The 21,613-nt window shown below is 35.6% G+C and overlaps 1 protein-coding gene across 1 annotated transcript in view; it reads left to right on the forward strand.

The window, feature by feature from the left end:
* Positions 1 to 21,613, forward strand: part of LOC135714610 (protein Wnt-2-like) — a gene marked incomplete at its 3' end in the record, with an annotated part of 67,258 nt that overhangs the window by 35,262 nt on the left and 10,383 nt on the right. The window lies entirely within an intron of this gene.

Raw genomic sequence — 21,613 nt, forward strand, 5'->3', positions numbered from 1 at the left:
AAACGGCGTGGGAAAATACTCCTTTCCATGTGATTCTGGAACATAAATCAAACAAAAATCCTGATTGGTAATGAAATTTGGGTTAAAAATACGTATTCCGATTTTTTTTTAATTAATTTTTTCAAAAGTTGTGGCCTTAGGAAAAAAAAGTTCATTTTCACCCTAAAAATGCTTACAAAATCGTGGATTAAAAATCAATTTTTGACAAAATCGAAAATGTGGATACGTATTTCTAAGCAGAATTTAATTCTGAACAAGAAAACCTAGGCGATATCCAAATTTGATGATAACTGGTTAGAGTTATTTCCCACGCTAGTTTGAAAAACCCCGTTTCGAGATAAACGCGTTTAGAGATAAAATTGCTCTCTCAGCGCGCCGGTACATGTTTTAGGAAATCGCTTCGTAAAGCGGTAAGGAATATTCTGGCGGACTTGGAGTCTTTTCACAATTAAAGTATACATCCCAAGGAACATTTTAAGCCAAAAAAATGCATTTTTTTGAAAAATCAAAGTGTACTCCCCCCTTAAGATGGTCTTACAGAGATGCGAGAAAGTGACCCCAGGTTACTTTGAAAGGACGCAACCTTTTCATTTGTCGATGCATTTTACTAATTCTTTCGTGACTAGGTGAGTCCGCCGGAGCTCTGTAATATTTTTGTTTGACTTTTTTTTAGTTACATCCATACGTTGTTTGTACCCTGGGGTCAATTTGACCCCAAAGTCAAATTACCATATCTTAACGGAATTTCAATGGGCTTCGGAAATTTTAAATGATTTGCAAAATAAATTCAATGGACTTTCTGTTTAAATTGTCAGACTTTTTTAAGGGGCGGATCTCTCGAAGGAGGGGTAGTTGTAAAAATATACACATGAAGAGGCATATTTTGAAGGTAGAGAAGTTTATATCACTAGAACCCAACCATATATGATGTTGCTTCCTTGTTCAAAAATATTCAAAAAAACAAGATCTTCAAAACTAGATGGCGCTAAAACGGAAATGATCAAGTTGCGCCAACCTTAATACACATTATATAACGCTACAAATAGTTCCTGCTCATGTGGATGGAAAGTTTTTCAGATGGACAAAACCTATCTTAAGGAAAATAGTTTAGTTCAGAATTCACTCAACAGGCGGCACTAGAGTGACATTATTTATGCACATGTGCGTACCGGGCTCCTGAATCCAATCGTCCTTCCAGCTTTGATTAGTGATTAGTGCGTGATCAAAGGTCTTAAGGAAGCCTTCTGCATGTTTTTCCAAGACTTCAGGATGATCAGGTTTTATTTTGAAGATTTTGAATTGTCTAACCATTCAAATAATATCTATCAGATATTCTTTCATATAACCAGGTTGATCATATACTAATACAAAGTACTTAAGGATATCAAAGGTATTAAAAAAGTTATCAGGACTTTTTTAAGACTTTATGATGACCAGGTATTATTTTGAAGATTAACAGCTGTTCATTAATTCAAATCGCATCTCTTAGATTTCTTCTTCTTCAATATATCGGGTTGCTCAAAAATTTCAGGATATCAACGATCTTAAGGAAGATCTCTCAATATTTTTATTTTTATTCTGAAGATCTTGAACTGTGCAACCATTCAAATGACGTCTCTGAAATGTTCTGTCATGATACCAGGTTGTATAGACATTATTCCAAAGTGCATCATGATTTCAATGATTTCAAGGAAGTCCTCAGAATATTTTCTAAAGAGTTCAGGATGAACATGGAGGAACAGGTATTATTCTGAAGATTGAGAAGTGACCAACAAGTTAAGTCACGCTTTTCAAATATTTGTTTTTCTCGGAACTAACGAGTGTTCAATAAAAAATGAGAATGATTTCAATACCTTTCTGTAATTAAAGTGAGAGCATCGCTACTAAGTTGCGTCGTACGGCTGACCAGGGCCCCTTCTCCAATATTCATTGACGTGTTTTTGAAGAATAAACATTATTTTTTTATTAAAAAAAATACTGAATTCGTTGAAAAAAAAAATTGTTTTTACTGGCTATATCACTGACAAAATTCTCATTTTTTTATTGAACACCCGTTAGGTTGCGCAGAAATTATTCCAAAGACCTTCAGGATATCAAAGATCTCAAGGAAGTCCTCGAGATGACCAGGTATTTTTCCCAAAATCTACAACTGTTCAAAAATTAAAGTCACGTTTCTCATATATATCTTTCCTGCCACCAGGTTGCTCAGAAATTATATCAAGGACCTTCAGGATAGCAATTCTCTGAATTGTTTCCCAAGAATGATCTGGCATTAATCCAGTAATTCCAATCACGTATCCTAGATTTTCTTTGATGGTACCAGGTTGCTCAAACATAATTCCAAAGACTTTCAGGAGAGCCTCTGGATATTTGTCAAGATGTCAGGATCATCAGGCATTATTCGGAAGAACAAGAACTGTCCAACAATTCAAATCACGTCTTAAATATATCTGCGCCTTTTGAGCTAAGGGAACCCCAAAACAGGGGGCAGAGAACAGGGACAATATGTTGATCTTAAAAATCAAAGAACGAGAATTTTCACGAAGCTCAGAGATAATCCAAAAAGTTCACGTAATACCAGAGAGGTTTAAAGATTTTTGGACTTTTTGTAAGTTTTCTAAACTTCCGAGGGGGTCAATGAACTTTCAAGAAGTTCTCTGAACGTCCTGGAAAATTATAATCTTTATGGAAGTTTAAGAATGCAAGTAATCCTCAGGATCTCTTTCTTAACCTAGAGAATTGTGATGAAGAATCTGCGCGCGTTGGAAGAAGCATTGTATCTGAGAGAAGTTCCAAGACCGGCAAGTAGCCGATGATTGCTTCTGGATAAGTCCAGAAGTGAAGTGAAGTACATAAGTAACATTGACAGATTCTCTTCATCAACTTTCTCTTTGTATGGCCATGTAAAGATATTTCCAGGTATTTTCAGCACACATATCGGTAAAAGAAGCTTTTATCCAGCATCTAAAATGACAAACACAACAATAAACGGTTATGTGCTCAAGTTATTAACGAAAGAGAAAGTCAACGAAGAGAATGGATCAATGTTACTTAGGACCTAATGCAATATTCAGCATGAATAGGTTCCTGTTTCAGTACGTCAAACAAAAAAAAAAACAAATGCTAGGGTCCTTTTTGATTGAGTCGTATGTAACATTTTTGTCAATTAGAGAAATCAGGTATTTTGTTTTGACCAACAACAAAATTGTTTATATTTTCTATGAGATAGATAATTCTTTCAAAATTCCCATAAACTAACATCTCAGAAAAGCTGCTATTGACTTTACAAGGTATTGATAGCGTTTCTGTAAAAAAAAACAAATGATTTTTAACCAATCAATAGTAATCGACCTTTTGCATGTCATGGTGTTATATTTCACCGTGCGCATTTTTAGTGATTTAAAAATGTATTATTATGAGTAATATCTTACGGAAAGCGTTGTTATCATTTTATAGATCACCCACAACCTCACTGTAGGATTTGCAAAGTTTGCACTTCTATTAGGGTTAAACAACAGGTCGTGTTTACAATTTATAAGCTTCGCTTAAATTTCTTCCATACGACGATTGGCACTCCCATAGAAGTTAGGTGTCATATGCAACATTGAGCTATGTATTGATCAGTTGGCACATACGGAAAATACTTTTTTAATGAGAAAATGAATCAAAAATGAAGTATCGGGCCTAAATTTTGTATTTAGGAAGAGTAAGCAGAGTAGTGTCTGGTAGCATTAAAATGTCAATTTGTTTACATTTGTTACATACGACCTATTCAAAATGCACTCCAGAACTATCAGTTGATTGACAGCTCTCCCGCGAATTCACTCACACATAGACACTCTCTACAATACGAGAGAGAATGGATGCGTGCTTTCCTAGTTAAATCCTCTCTTGGTGCCCCTAATAAATTTGTTATGGTTATTTTGCTTAACGACGTGTTTTGGGTATCATCCAAACCATATGTGAAAAAGTTCAACTATTTGGGTTATTGTTCATATATGGTTTTTGTTTATTAGGGGCTTACCGAATCAAGGATAAAGATTTAATTCAGATTTCCCAAGATCCAGATTAAATCTCCTCTGATGAGACAACGAAACCCTAAGACCACTCTGCTCCTTGAATTTGAAGGAAGAGAAGAAAGCGTGGACCTCCCGTAGCAAAAGCTCCCACGTAGCTATTCGGAAACCATGTAAAAAACTCAGAATATCTTATTGGTCCATCAAATTTTTGCTTAAGTAAAATTAAAAACTGGTACTGCTGCCATAAATCCATGAATAAAATCGAATAGAGCAAACAGTATACTGCATCTGTGAAATTAAAACAGCCTATTTCGTTGTGTTTTGTTCAGTATCCTCTTTAAAACTGTAATACTGATTGTTTTGTTCAATGTGTTGCATATTATTGTTAAGTATTCAAAATGCTCAGTCGGGGGATCCTAGTTGAGAGCAAAACAAACAAATGATGGCATTCGTTGTCAGTTTTGTAAGATGAATCATATTAGCTAAAACTTCACTAATGGCTTTCAACTATGCTTAATACGGTTAGGTAGATCGTACAAGGACCGTCTTCCGTTTTTTTTTATTTGTTTGGTGGTCAGTTTTATTAGAACGTAGTAGCTACGAGCGAATATCAACCAATTCTTCATCCCATGTTCCTGACATACTATCGGCAGGGCACAAGCTGAAGAACATAATTAAAATGTTTCATCCGATCAGAAATATAATCGCCTTCGCAGGCTGAGCTCTGTCCACGCGAACAACTGAACAAGACTATTAATTGGCGTTTGCACATGGGCGTCGTGAGATGAAGTTAAGCAAATTCGAATCGAAATGCATCAGGACAAGTTGCCTGGCAGCAGCCAACATGCCACTGCCACATGCTAAAAGTGTTCACACTCATGCGCGACCAAGTAATTTACGTGCCGAAAAGATAGCCATAACAAGCTGCAGCGTCGTGGATTAATGCCGTTGGCAAGGAAAGGCAAGCCGTTTTAATTGAATTAACACTCGACCAGCAGTAAGTAAGCAGTAAACAGTAAATGGAAGTGTTAATTTTTCAACGTACTATCTGCTGTAGCATTGTTTTACCTCGCCTTCATTATTATGATAGCTCTGATGGAAAACTGGTCACGTTGTGCAAAATCTTGCTGTATTCAAAGCAAAACCTTCTACTATTGTAACGTACTTTTTCATACACATACATGTGATGACTTAAAAATTATTCATAATATATTGGTAAACAATCTTCAAAAATCACCCGATTGATCTATTACAAACGAGAAAAAGTCTCCAAAGAATTGAAAATGTTGTAAATATAATACTTAATTGCTTGAATTGAAAATGTACCAACAGTTATAAACATATTGCCAAAGATCCACAAAGTGCTCAAAAATGAACCTGGAATGGATCAAGTGCTAAATTTACGATTTTGCTTCATTATACTTCTACACATTAGGAAAATACTCATACTAAAGGACACAGGCGCGACGAGTGGGTAGGACAGGTGATACAAATTCCAAGTAACATTTTTCGTTTGGTGAAGTACTACAAGGCTAATATAAAACATCATTTAAAACTCTCTCTATCTTTATTATTTAAACCAAAACCTCCAGAATTTGTATAGTTGGCACACCCTGGAGAAAATTTTGAAGGGAATATTATCGAAGAATTTCAAGATTGATTTGTTGCACTTAGTTTACATAGCATTGAGATAACCTAAAAAATAGTCCGCCTTGAGAAAACGTTGATATGATATAATTTTTAATTTAATTCAATTTAATTTAATTGAATTAAAATAATATGACAATAATTTTAAATTTAGGGAAAAATTATATATGAATATTTTTTTAAAATTGATCACTGGGCACAACCGAAATAATTCGATGATATTTGAAATCTCATAAACTGCTGATTGATTACTTGATGAGAATAAAATAATATTCAAGGAAAAACTCTTGAAAAACAAGATTTAAATAATATCGGTGGCATATAAATGTATTTTCTATAGGCCATTTGATAAAAAGCTGTCTTACTTTCATGAAATCATTGACAAATGCATAACGTTTTAATGTGACTTTAATGAAGAAAGTTTCTTGACTGAATTATTTCTATCTCAAGCCATTTTGCATGATCTTAAGCGTTTAGTTTTATGATGGCATTGAATGGTGGCAAAGTTGACTGGAAAATGGTAAACGTCAAAAATTGTTTATCCTTCGATAGTTTTGTTGTTGTTGTTGTTATTGACCGGTTCAGTCGGAGCTACTGAACCTCTCAGAAAATTCGAGTATTGGATCACCGATGAACCGACGTGACAGCGCATACAAGCTACTTTCAAATTCGTGCCCAAGACGCCATATTTAAAATACGTTAAAATACCGACATCTATCCGATCGCGTCATACCTTAAGCAAGGACACGAACCCACGTATAATTTATATTGCCTTGGTTTGCGTCTCGCATCGTTTGACAGATCTGATCGCCCTTTTGAAAGTTCGAATCGCTCGTTTGACAATTCGAATTGTGGACAACCGAAATGCTCCTGTTGCATGTCGGTTCGTCGGTGATTGGATTCCTTTTCCCGTCGTTTGCATTGCTATAATTATTAGATATGTGCAGTATTTAAATTCATTTATAAAACCATAAACTTTTTGACTTTATCGTCAGTCTTCAAAAGTTTTTAAAAACAACATAAAGCTGAACTACTAAGCCATAATGTTTTGCACTATTAAATGCATTAAGGTAAATGTCGGCTTCGGCAATACCTTATTTTATTATCGTCAAATGGGTAACCAACGTCGTTGAGAGCTCAACTTTGGCATGTAGATGCATTGAGTTTTAAAGAATTTATTGGCCAAATTTGAGTGATCTAGGACTTTGTTTACTCCCTGATGATAATAGGTTGAGGTATTGCCGAAGCCGACATTTCCTCTATTTAAAATAAAAGGCTTGTTTCTTGTTGTTATAAAACCACAATAAATCAGAGTGAAAGCCGAATGGCTGTTGAATTGTTTATTGGGATATTACGCACAAAAAATACCTGGGTGGGGCAATTAAAGGATTGTACCTGGACGGGGCCAAGGGGGGGCCTTTTGCATTTATATTATTTTGCTTTACTACGGTTAAATAAAAACTCGCGAAGATGTTATTCAATCAAATAACCATTTTGTTGGGTGTGACCAATAATATGACATTGAGCCTTGCTATTATTTTACTGGTAAAACAATAAATTTGATCATATTTATTTCATAACAACGATTGGGACCTCGATTGGGGGAGCCTTAAAAGCTTACTGAATTTGAACAAGCAATGATCGTTTGTTCATGCTACATAGCGTCCGTATGTCATAAAACTAAGCATGTCAAACCTTAGAAAATTCTCAGAGTTAGGTAATTACCTACGACTTGCCATGAATTTTGTAACTATTCTTTTAGGTTTTGAATATTTCATCATCAGTTAAATCTCAGACAAAGGAAATTCTCAGAGTTTGAATTTAATAATTTTATAAAATTCGGCCTTTGAAACATGGTAAAGTGCACACCGATTAAATTTTATACATTTAGGACAAAGGAAAATGTTCAAGATATATGTCGCTGCACCATTCTTAACATTATGAATATTAAAATAAAAATAGTTTTGAGATGCCACCCCATATGATTTCATGATTTTGCAATTCAAAAAAATATATCTCTGATGCAGGTTGCAAGCATAAATATTTCAAATATAAACGTTAATAAAAGCCAACGAAATTAGATCAATATTTAAAATTCTAGGACTAAGATAAAATTGAGATCCTTGCTAGGAAGCCATTTCATAAAAAAAAACTGGTACTCGATGAGGTGAAGGCGCTGTCTGCCAACATAGCACACCATACTGCATGGCTACCATCTTCTCCCGACTTACACCCCAGTTTGGAGGTAGAATTGAACAAGGAAAAGGACGCTGATAGCTCCGGGTGGCGTCTTATAGGTACGAGGAGAGTATGGAAGGCCGATTGGTCTGAATACGATGCGCGGAAATTAAGACGTTCGAATCAGCAAAAACAGGCTGATAATGCAAAAAGGCGACGCAAGCGACAAAGCAGAAGGTATCAAAACATCAACAACTTTAGCTTGCGAAATCACCGCAACAATCACAACAACAATAACAACAACAATCGGAGGACAATTTTCGGCTTCAACAATAACCACGGCAACAATAATTACAATAGATCCAATTTGCTCCCCACTGATCGAGAGCTTCTTACTGTGGCTAAGGATCGCTTCTCCAAACCTCCGGTTAACTATACACCGTCGATGCGATTTGAAAAAGGTGAAATATTAAACCCTTACCCGGTCAGCGGTACTGCGAATTCACATTGGCTGGCTAACCCCTCTACATCGACCGAAGCGTGTCTATGTAGACTTTCGTGTTTTCGTCGAAATTGACGCTCTCTCCAGAGGAAGTAGATGACAACAGTGTTGCAGAACCGACCGATTTTCAAGATTTGACGACCTCTCAGGACCAAGAAGAAGAGGTAATTAATTTTAATAGTTTTAAGTGTTCAGGGAATACAACATCGCAATGTACAAATGAAAGCAAGGAGCTACTCGTCTATTGCCAAAATTTTAACAGAATGAAAAGTGCTTTCAAAGTGAACGAAATTTATAAACAAGTATCAGCATGCAATTTTCATGCAATTTTAGCAACGGAAACCAGCTGGGATGCTGGAGTAAAGAACGAAGAAGTTTTCGGTGATCGATTCAATGTTTTTAGGGATGATCGTGATAAAACGTTATCCAACAAAAAAAGTGGTGGTGGTGTCATAGTAGCAGTTAGTGTTGACTATGAATCTGAACAAATATCATCTTGTAAGTGTAAGGAGTTTGATCACGTTTGAGTCATATGTTTCATTGGAGATCAAGTTCATATTTTTGCGACAGTATATTTTCCTCCAGAATATGCAAAGCAAGATTCATACGAAAAAAATTTTAAACTAGCTGAAAATATTATTTCGAAATGTGAGGCGGAAGCAAATGTTCACATATACGGAGATTTTAACCAACGCTCAGTGAATTTTATTGTTGATGACGACAACGAATCTTTGTTGATACCGATTATAGGAGAAAATGAAACACTTCGTACTCTGTTCGACAAAAGTGCAGAAATTGGACTCAATCAAATAAATCACATAAAAAATCAAAATAACTGCTACTTAGATTTGTTATTCACTAATATGACTGATGATTTCTGGGTATCAGAGTCACCCACCCCTCTTTGGAAAAACGAAGTGTTCCACACTGCTATTGAATACTCCATATTCATACATGAAAAAACGGTAACGTTGGATAACAATTTATCTGAAACATACTTCGACTTTCATAAAGCAAACTATGTACTTCTCAAAGAAAAATTAGCCTGTATTGACTGGCAAACTACAATACGTTATCTTGACATAGAACAGGCAGTGGACACATTTTATCAAATTATTTATAAAATTCTGCAACAGACGGTACCCTTGAAGCAGAGGAAACCCACAAAGTCCAAGACACCAGTTTGGTACAATAAAAAGGTTATCAATCTTAAAAATAGGAAACAGAAAGCACATAAGATTTATAAAAGAAATCATAGTGAAGAAAATCTTACATTTTATCTAGAAGTCTGCGATCAACTGAATGAAGAAATGAAAAATGCATATGAAGAACATAATACCAAGGTAGAAAATAATATTAAAACAGATCCAAAATCATTTTTTTAACTATGTTAAAGAGAGACACAAATCGAAGAACTTTCCTTCTAAAATGCAGTTAGATAACAGAACCGGGAACACATCTGGTGAGATCAGTAATTTATTTGCGGACTTTTTTCAGAACATTTACACAACTCATGACGAGAATGATCGCGATTATGAATATTTTTCATACCTTCCGGAGCCAATGACGGATATTACAGTTAACAATTTATCCCTCAAAGAAATCTTGCATGCTCTTGAGTCCTTGGATACGTCAAAAGGCGCTGGTCCAGATGATTTACCACCTATTCTTCTAAAAACACTTTCAAATGAATTAGTAAAGCCTTTATTTTGGTTGTTTAATTCATCGTTAAACGCCAGTATGCTGCCTCCAATTTGGAAGGAATCTTTTTTAATCCCTATTTTTAAAAACGGGAAAAAATCGGATATCACAAACTATCGCGGGATTGCTATATTATCTACTATTCCTAAACTTTTCGAGTCCATCATTAATGCCAACATATTTTCCCAAGTTAAATCTCTCATTACTAGTAAACAACATGGATTTGTTAAAGGTCGATCTACAGCCACTTATTTGATACATTTTGTAACATATGCTTTAAATGTAATGGATAAGGGAAATTACGTAGAAACATTATATACTGATTTTAGTAAAGCATTCGATAGAGTGGATATACCACTGTTGATTTTCAAGTTGTCCAAGTTAGGTTTTAATACCAGGCTACTGCAATGGATCGAGTCATACTTGTCAAGGAGAACGCAAAGAGTAAGATTTGAAGGAAAATTGTCGTCTGTCGTTCATGTAACATCTGGTGTGCCACGAGGTTCGCATCTTGGTCCACTACTATTCATCTTATTTGTCAATGATATAGAATACATTTTGAAGCTGCTTCATGTTTCAATATATGCAGACGACATGAAACTTTTCATGGAAATATCTAAAGCATCTGATATGCAGCTATTTCAGCAAGAAGTTGACATTTTTTACACTTGGTGTAAAAAGAATTTGTTAGAGATTAACGTTAGTAAATGTAATTCTATATCGTTTACAAGAAAGCATGCCATAGTAAATGACACAATTTCCCTTGGTGAGAAAACAGTTGAAAGGTGTAATCAAGTAAGGGACTTAAGCATTATTCTCGACTCTAAGTTGTCATTTGTTGATCACTACAATTACATTATATATAAAGCAAGTAACATGCTAGGGTTTATCAAAAGATTTAGTCTGCACTTCAATGATCCTTACACTATTAAAACATTGTATGTGGCCTATGTGAGACCTCTTCTTGAATACTGTAGCGTAGTGTGGGCTCCGTATCAGGATACATATATAAACCGCATTGAGTCTGTTCAAAAACAGTTTTTGTTGTTTGCCCTTCGAAAATTAGGTTGGACGAGATTACCACTTCCATCTTATGAATCGCGATGTTTGTTAATAAGTTTAGATGGACTGAAAAAACGAAGAGACTTTGCCATGGTAACATTTATAAACGATGTTATTGCTCAAAGAGTTAATGTTCCGGAAATTTTAGAAAATATAAATTTTTATGCTCCCACTCGCTCTCTGAGGATTAGGAATTTGTTTTACATTAACAATCAAAGAACAAACTATGCTAAAAATGGGCCTTTGAATAGAATTATGACCTGCTATAACGCATATTCCCAATCAATTGATGTAACAATGAATAAAATAACACTAAAAAAAGCATTCTTTTCAAGGTTAGCCAGGCAATAATATTTAAGACATAGTTAATAAGCATTCATTGTAATTGGTCTACGATTGATTGACGACATAAATAAATAAATAAATAAATAAAAAACAAATGAAATAAGAATTTTTGTAATTATAAAATGTGTAGCCTTATCAAAAGTTTCATAAAAACTCTACAAAATAAATATGCCTGAAAAAAATTCGAAGAAATTTTGTTCAAAATAAATTTTAGGTATTAAAAAAAGGTTTTGGTATAATAGGTTTCGATAAGCTTTGAATCTCCTGGCCTCCAAAATTCGTAATTGTAGATCTTGGGAAACTAACCTAGATTCTGAGACTTGCAGCATTTTTCGAGGAAAATTTTTTTAGAAAGTAAAGAAAATTAAAATGCAAAAATTTTGATAAATCTAAACATTTGACAAGATTTATGAAAAATCAAGATATAACTTCGTTTTATCAGGTTTTTAAGAAGCCAGATTTCAAATGTCATTAGCATTAGATTAAATTAGCTAGAAATCTTTTGAATACTTATAAAGAGAGAGAGAAGGATTAGTAATTTCCATTTAATTCCACTACATTATTTGCTTATCCTTGACAGATACGCGTATTTCGTCTACAACGTGCATACTTCTTCAGTATCTTGTACTAATACTCGAATGAAGAAAAACATCGCATATTACCGAATACATATTAACCTAGGTACATTTTCACTTAGAAGCCAGGTAACTACTATAAAAACTAAATCTAAATTTAATCCCAATTGTTTAACTGCGGTCTTAGCTTACAAGTAATACCTTGATCAAATGGAACGGACACTCGTTTCAAGAGTTCAAGCGCTGCGGTGCGGGTTGAAAATAATCTCCTTTGTAGAATTCTCACTTTTTTTTTTATCAATGATTGCCTGGATTGTGGTTTCCTTGTATCCGTTGAGTCTCGCTGTTTCGAAGATGTACTGTAATTCCTTAGTCTTTCCTGTATCGCGGAATGGAAGAGTCTGCATCCGATGAATCATGTGGTGGAAGGCGGCCATTTTCTGCTGGAACGAATGGTTGGAAGTATAGAGGATAACTCTTTTAGTGCTTGCTGGTTACCTGTAAATTTTGTATACAAGCGAAGAAGATGATGACGATTCCCTGATGACCAAAATATCGAGAAATGCGAGTTTCCCGTCTTTTTCTACCCCGTGAGTGAATTTGATATCCTTGTGAATTCTGTTGATCTCATCTTAAATTTGTGGAAGGGCTTCGCGTTTAACTACGCTGAAGATATCTTCAACAAACCTCCATCAACGGTTTGGTAATAGTCCTTTCTCCTTAAGAATTGCCTCCAAGTTGGCATGAAAAGTTCACACATGAAGGAGGATAAGGGGTTTCCCTTTGGGGTTCCTTTCGTCTGCTTGTAGAAGTTACCTCGGAAAGAGAAGTAGTTCTCTTCAATACAAAAGTGGGTTAGCTTAAGGTACGTCTGAGCCTTGTTTTGCCATGCTGCATTCTCTCGTTGTGTTAATAAACAGCCCTCCAAATGGTTGATCGCTTCCTTGACCGGTACGCTGGGAAAAAGAGCTGTGACGTCGAAAGATACCATAATCTCGTCCTCGTTGATGTCCCCTGAAGATTGTAGTTGCTGGGCGAACTCCTTAGTGTTACTAACTTCTTTACTCTGGAGCTGATTCGGCATGCTCTGGAACTCTGTGACTAGCTACTTCGCTAGTTTGTGGGTAGGGAAACCAACTGCAGACAGGATCTCTCGCATTTCATTCCCAGGTTTGTGGACTTTGGGGAGACCTTTGTTCCTGGGTAAAATGGGATTGGATTCCCGTAAACGACCTGATCCATCTTCTAATACTGATTTGCACTCCTTCAGTACTTTCTCCACGCGTTTCACTATGTTCTGTAAGGGGTCTACTCGAAGCTGTCTATACGGTCCGTTGTTAATCTTCGTTGTCATCTGATTGTCGTAATCGTCCTTGTCCATGATAATGACTTTGTTCCTGTCGTTGATTATGTTCGATGTGATAGTCCTGACCGTATTCTATGATGCTGTTGGAAGTGTCTTGGTAATCGCTGTATCTACGTCAATCATGATCTGCTCCACGTCTAGCTTGGTTGTAACCGCGTATCCTAGCCCCTTGTTGAGGTGTGTCAATTGTTCTTCCATGAATGCGGTCGTCGATCGGTTGACAACCATCTACACCATGGAAACTGGATGTTGCAGAGAGCCTTGAAATCAACAAATAACAGAATTCAAGTTTACTCAACAGGGATCAAGGAAATGGACACACATGGCTTTTCAAGTTACTACCTATGACACATCAACGAGTAAGCAGCGGAGTACGTGCTCCTACAGAAAATTAGTTTTAAGTTTACCCAGCTTCTAAATGAAAATATACCTGTGTTAATATATATTCGGTAAAATGCGATGTTTTTCTTATTAGTACAAGACACTAAAGAAGTATGCACATTGTAGACGAAATACGCGTATCTGTCAAGGATAAGCAAATAAGGTAGTGGAATTGAATGGAAATTACTGATCCTTTTCTCTCTCTTTATACAGGTATTCAACTAACACGCCCACATTCATCAGGATTTTGAATACTTCCTGAACAATTCACAGTCTTGAAAGAATGTTTGAATGTTTGAACAGTTGAAGAGTGTCAGAACTTGATCAACCTAAAGTCTTGGAAAAATATCCAAAGAACTTTACTCATATCTTCGCCTACATGGAGATCTTTTGAATATTTCTTGCTGTCTAGGAAGGATGGCTCTAAGAATATCCTGTAACTTACACAACGTTTTCTGAACATCTACAAAACTCCCTTATGTTTTACAAAATTTCCTCAACTTCTACGAAGTTCCCTGAATTTATTCTAAATTCCATATTTTCCTTACATCTCTCGTAATTCTACGAGATTTCTACGATTTCTGAGGATATTTGCACTTCTGGAAAGGCACCTTGGAATTTAAAATTTAAGTTTCCATAACCTCCAAGAATTTCATGGAGCTTTTTTGAAGTAAGATCTCTGACAAACTGCAACGAAGTGCCCTAAACTGAAGCGAGGATCCCTGAAGTTCTTAGAAGTTTATTGAACTATTATTAGATCTTGTACAAAATTCCCTGAACTTCAAAACTTCAACTTTCAAAATTCCTTCCACAACGTTTGCTGCACTTCTACGTTTCTCGTGAAGTTCCACGAACGAAATTTTTTAAATTTGTACGTAATTTCCACAACTATTCCAAGTCAATGAGGCTTAAAAAATGTCCTGAAATTATATAGAGATTCCCAAAAGGACTTTAAAAAAAATCGTTATTTGTTAAATTTTATTAATCGCTGTTAAATAGTAACATCGAAGTTGACAAGCTTGAGAAAATACCGGCGAGTCAGAAAAACATCAAAAATTCTGGGGGGTGCCTAGATAATTATGGAGGGGGCCTGGTCCCCTTGGCACCCCCATTAGCTAAGCCAATGGTCCCACGTACGATTTGATGGAGAACATAGTAACCTTAATTAATCCAACAATGCTAAAATCTTAGCCTTCTTAAGGCCTTTATAGAGATCGAAACAAAGCGAAAAACTCATACAAAATACTAAATTTTTCACCAGCGTGAAAAACGCAATTGGCAAATTTTTCACTTCGCTTTGAACTGTAAACAGATACGATCCAGCGAAATCTAATATTGTGGATCGCATCTTTTTCGCTTACGTTTATTTTTTTTTCGCGCATGCAGCGCTCGCGAAAAGAGCAGCAGCTAAGTGAAAAGTTGACGTTTCGGGAGAGCGTATCTGTCAGATTTTCACTTCATCGGAGGTGTAAACTGATCGATTTCGTTTCACATGAACTGTAAATTGCGAAAAAAGGAAACTGGAAAATGTTCCACAAACACTTTTTCACAACCTTTTGCTAGCGAAATTTCATGATTTTTCGTGTGCTTCAATTTTCGTTTCGCTTCGATCTGTATACTAGGCTTTACTAATAGAAATTCCGACGAAAGTGCTCATACGATGAGAAAAATTAGATGAATTCTGTGATTTAAGGTGACGCATAATAGGTTTTGGCCCTTAGATATAAACTGGTGCCGGGGGTTCCCGGAACATGGCAGGATGTGGCGGGCATAGTCCAGTGTTCTGATTATAACTACTATTAAACTGGTTTTTGAATTCTCATATCATTCGGGTTTTATTAATTACAGGCCGCATTTAGTTTCATGGCATTCACAAACCAGAACATGTTCCGGCTATACATCTCCGAAAGTAGTTCGCGATTCCAAAAATATTTAAAAACTTCTATGAGACCATAGCACTATGGGAGATATCCGGACAAGCAAGCGTACAAAAATATTTCCGTAATTTTTACGCATTTCTGGGAATTTTTCATGCTTTATTTGATCAAAATACCATATTATTAATTAGTTTTCTTCATTTCACAACCAGATTTTAAAAATAGGTTATCTTTTTGCTGTTTTAAATATAATGATAACATTTTGAAATCGGTTACAGCTTCAAATTTGAATTCAAAGAATAAAATCTTTAAGATAATTCGTACATTAAAGCAAAGATAATTAACAATTGGTTTTATACAGGGTACACCGTTAAAAAAAGTAAAACATTGCATTTTATCAGGTTTAATTCTTTTTTTTTTATATGTTTATTTTTTTAAACAAATTATTCCTAAGTAGAAAACATAATATGGCGTAGTATAATGATAACAATGAAATAGATTTTTCAACGAATTTTTCGATCATCCATCTGTAACAATATTATTTATTTTTGTATTTATTAGTATCCATTATTGAAAAGCTTACAAAGTTTTCAAATATCATGAAACTTTTCACGATGTTAGGATAATCAAGAAACACTTTTTTCTGTCGTCTTTTCGCCATCCACATGGGACTGATCAGTGGGTCTGATTCATACGTGGCACGAATGAAGATATCATATAGTTTGTCTACTCTTGCAGCATGGGTTCGATATTTTTTATGTTGACATTCTACTGCCTCTTCCGCGAATGAACCAAGAGATGAATGCATGAGCGAGAACTTAATGCACGGTCACCGGAATTTTATACCAATCATACAATTAAAGATAGAGCCTGTATGTTTCTTTACAATATGTATTAATTTGTTTGGGTTTATTTGCTCTTGGCAGTTTTTTTTTAATATAAACGTATAAACAAATTGTTAGGCTAAAATGTCGTTTAACTTTACGGAGTCGAGGTCTATCAAAATACAATAAATCATAGTTAAAATGCAATATTTTTCTTATTTGCAATTTGATTTAAATAAATGGCATCAATCCTCTTCTTGCTTTCCTCGATCAATGCACACCGTTCTTCAGGATCGTCAATATGCGAAAGATCTGGGATCGTATATGGGCGCTGCGTATATGGACAAATATCACCACTCACAGAAATCAGGCTGCTATCACTGTCCCTTGAGTTATTTGCGTTCAATTTTTTTGTTTCATTATTTGTGGTGTCCCACCCACCCCCGAAGAAAACTTCATCGCTACGGTCAAAGAGCAAGGTCAGCTCCAACACCAGTGGATCGAGAAGGATGAAGGAACTCGAGTTGAAGAAGCTCGAGGAGGAGTTCGAGTTGGAAAGGTGGTTCCTCGAACGGAAGTATCAACTAATGAAGGCTTATGGAAGTGAGATCGAGCAGTGGTTAGTCGAAACCGACTCCATGTTTGCTTTTAGGCTATCCATATTCAGAAGCATGGAGAGAGCAGTGGAGAAAGCACAGGTCTGATATTCGCAACGTTCTCATGGTTCGAGTCCAGTTGGCAATCTATTTCCTATTTTTTCGACATAACTAATTTACCTCACTAATACACTCTACATTTTTCGGTCTCCAATTTTCTTGCATTGGACCGCAGCTAGGTATATCGCATCCCCGGTTCATGCGGTCTCCACTAACATCCTCTGATGATGAATCCCACATAATTGTAAGCGAATCTTACATCCCCCGGTTGTGTGTATACTGTGAAAGTTCCGGACAGCTTGGTTGGAGTTCCAAAAAATACAAGTTTAGCTGCATTGGCTTTTCATAGACGCTGATAGTTATTGTGCAGGTCTTTTAGTTTTTTTTAACAGCATCGTCGTTTGAGGTTGCAAAGATAATGGTATCTTCCCGTCCATTTATTACAGTTGGTTTATAATTAGCTGTGACCTTCTGTGGATGTAATCCAAAGTTTAGCATTAAGAGAAACACACAGCTACGGACGTCTGTGAAAGAAACATCAATACAAAACATCATAATCTGGGAGTATAAAGGATCGCACAAATATTAATACACAAGGTTGCTATTGCTCATTTTGAATTAAACGATGACTATTTTTATTTATTATTTCATTATTAGTAAATTACAAGAAGATGTTGCATAGCACGCACAGCGATCACAAAATCACACTGATTAGAGAGTTCCGCTTAGAAAATAACCATAAGAAGTGCCTAACAACCTCTTTGCATGTTATTCATCCTCCAGTTTCCGTTTCCGCGATTTTGTTTTCAACGTATTGATTTTGTTGAAAATTAACTCCGGGATTTTCTTGTCATCTCCTCTTGGCAAGAAATAGGAGTCCTGTTTATTATAAAAAGAAAATAATAATAAATCAATTGACATTATCGAAATAAACCTATACAGAGAGAATTGTTATAAACAAAACACCCAGTCGGAGCAGGTGGGTTTCGAAGTAACATCCTCCTCACGCCAAAGTCACAAGTTCAAATCTCACTCCCAGATAAGTCAAGAATGACCCAAGAGTGTTAAAATGATTATAGTAATATATATAATATATAATAACTGCTTGATTGGGTGATCCTGTTGCTTAGGATAGTCCTGAAAATAGACCTTATAATAAAACTATAACCTACCTTTGAACTAGTTGGGTCGGTTGGATTCGTTAATGTTAATTGGCTGGCATAAGGCTGGTTCACTGAACTCAGCACATTAACACCTTGAGAACCAGTCGGATTCAGTGGTGGAGAAGGCAATCGTGGAATTTGATTTGGATGGTTGGCAAAAGTCTGCAATTCAGCAGGTGCACAAATGTCCTGTTCAAGTTGCGATGACAGCAGATGTAGTGGTGGCTTAACATCATTTTATCTTAGTAACTATTGAAAAAATATTACTGATAGTTCTACCATGATTGCAATGCAGATCAGCTGAATGGTGGCTGTCAGAAGATTTACACGGTTCGTCTCAGTTGGAAGATTGTACACAAGTACAACTCGGTCATCGTACTCCGTCACAGTGGCTAAACCTAGTTTGATCAAAATACGTATGGCCGCCGCTGAATCTGCTCGATCAATATAAACTCAAAACATACCAATCTAGAATTTATCAGAAGAAATATTCAATTCTGAAGGAGTATTTTTTCACTCTCTACTCTTCTTTAACTTAGTTTAAATGTATAATAAGCTATTGCTAGGTTTAGAGATAGTGGTTTCCCTGCAGATTGTTTGTTCCCAAGCACAAACGATGTAAGTGTATCTGTCCGAGTATCAAATCGGTCAACAACAACACCGAGGATGATTTGAATCATTTCCCTGCTGGTGATCCACATGTTGTTCCTGATGTACCAAGACCCACTGCTGAACAAAGGTGTCAAAATGAACTACCAGGAGCACACCAAGGAAGATGATGACAATACGGACACCGTTGCTAATCACAGCCAAGACATGCAGGTGCGGGACGGAAATATCCTCAATCGAGTTGGACACTTGCTGGACAAGTAGAAACAGCAGGCGCGAGAGTCATATTCTCATATTCTCGTTTACGTTCGTACCGTATTTTTCATACAAAAAAAAAGGTTTTTTTGTATGGAAAAAACGGTTAGAACGTAAACGAGAATATGGGTGAACATCTACGACCGGCACACGATGCTCATTAGATTATCCGAATGAAACAAAGAGCGGCAGCATCACTAATAATTTGATCCATTTTATGGTTGAACTTAGCATTATTTGTTCGAACAAAAATAACGGCTTAATTTGCAACTAAATTAATTCACATTCACGTTTTTCAGTGTTTTTTTAGTATTTAATATAATCAATAACTGGCTCTATGTACATACCATCCAATATTTCGATTATTTGTGCAGGAAAATCAGCGCCACTTTGTTTATGATCTTAATTAGTTTTTTCCTAGTTGTTACGCTGCTGGTGTTGTGCTTTTGACATTTGACTTGATGTAAAGGCGAGCGTGAAGGATTCAAAAACAAAACACTTAAAAATTATGGGCAAAACCAGTGGTGCCAGTTCATATTTCATACACAAATATTGCATAGTAGCTTAATTTGGGATTAATGTGTTTTACTTCTGTTTTTTTTTTTTTTTTCATTTGCAAATAACATCAATATCATGTGAATAAAAAATAATTTAATTCAACGGCAAAACCCTTCAAATGGAAGTGTGCTTTGATTCTTAACTTCATGTGCTCAAACAATTAGAGTTAAGTTAGTTAAAATCATGTTGCTGCGTGCGAAGAAAATTGTAAACAAACCAAAGCACACCTGGCGACCAATGCAGGAAACAACTAGATCCAACCATTATACAAATATAAATTAGGAATTGTGTCAAATATTCAAACTTTTGAATAAAATTAATGTAATAATAGTCTACTAGCATGAATTTTACATCTTTTAGTAGTAATATACTGCACAAAAACTTTGAAAATGTAAATAAACATTCCCCTTGTGGACGTTTCAAAGTGAGCCATATTGATGAGAAAATTAGTTTAAAGTGAGCTATTTGCGAAAAAAAAGTAATAAAACCGAAATTATGTTAATCATTAAAACAAATATTTTTCTTTATAGTTATGAACTTTTAGAAAAAGTTTCGTAGACTTTCTTAGACTAAATAAGCGCCAGGAAAAATAGGTCCAACATGGTTGATTTTTGGATAGGTCAAACCCAAATTCATTAATCAAGTTGAAGGAGCTTCTCTAGCGTCCCAATCAGTAGATGGTGACGCATTATATCTGACTGCTTTCATGTTGGCTTGATAACACCGAACTCTCTCTGCAGCGGTCTTGGATTGTTTCGGAGAACCGTCTGCCTGACGATCCTTCGCATACTGCCTGTAAAATATATCTGGTATCTATATATATCGAATTAGATTAATATCCATCCTTTTTTACATATTCTGAATAAGAAACTTTCTAAGCTCCGCCCCTGACAGGATTTTTCGTCCTTTTTATAAATGGGGCGGAGCAGAAAGTGTCTTTTGTGCAGAATATGTAAAAAAGGATGGACTTCGGATGTTAATCTCATAGCATATATAGAGATACCAGATATGTTTGATAGTCAGTTGATGCTTGTTAATAAATCACAAATAGAATATCATCAAAATGCAGTCATGCCTCGTGAGCGAATTTTTTCTCAAATTTGAATGTTTTGGCTCTCTATGCACAAGCGGGTAAAATATTAATGGAATTATGGCCGAATTATAAACGCCATCCGAAGCGGTAATGAGCAGAGGCACGGCAGCAGTGCTGTTTTATATATTTTCAGGTTCAAGCAGAACGATGTGCAACCAAGTCGTACTCTTTTATGACAACTGGGCTTGGGGAAAACGTTTATTTCATGTAAACAGTGATAACATTATCAATTGTAAAATTTTCAGAAGATTTTTCATGGAAAATTGGAAAAGTGTTTATTTCAGCAGATTTGTAAAGCAATATCCTGTCGATTGGCGTTTTTGGATTTTAATTTCATCTATACATGACAAAGTTACAAATGAACGCTAGTCACTATTTCACCACACATATTTTTTAATTTCACCATAGTATAGTCAACAAAGACGTAGTTCTACGTCTGTATGTTTCGTTTAGAAGATATTGCATTTCAAAGATTACATGCTTATAAAAATGATTAATTAAGCCAAAACGCTTCGATATAGATTGTTGGTATATCATTGAAATTTGCTCATAACGATCAAATCTGGGAGTATGCTGAAGACCTGACGGTTCTTACTTTTAGTAAAATCAAATGCTGAGATCTGATTTTCTTTTTCTACGGTGTTGCCATGTTGTGATTTTTGCAATTATTAATTTGAATGCACTAATAAATTTAAAAAAAAAATGTCTAAATAGCCATGTGCAGAAGTAAACACTGTAGGAAAATAACGGTCACACCAATTCATTTTTTTATTCCTTCATTTGTTTTACGTCGACCTTGTTT

Source organism: Ochlerotatus camptorhynchus, unplaced genomic scaffold, assembly GCF_037179485.1.
Source record: "Ochlerotatus camptorhynchus isolate MF236.1 unplaced genomic scaffold, CSIRO-AGI_Acam_v1.1 ptg000674l, whole genome shotgun sequence".
Lineage (NCBI taxonomy): Eukaryota > Metazoa > Arthropoda > Insecta > Diptera > Culicidae > Ochlerotatus > Ochlerotatus camptorhynchus.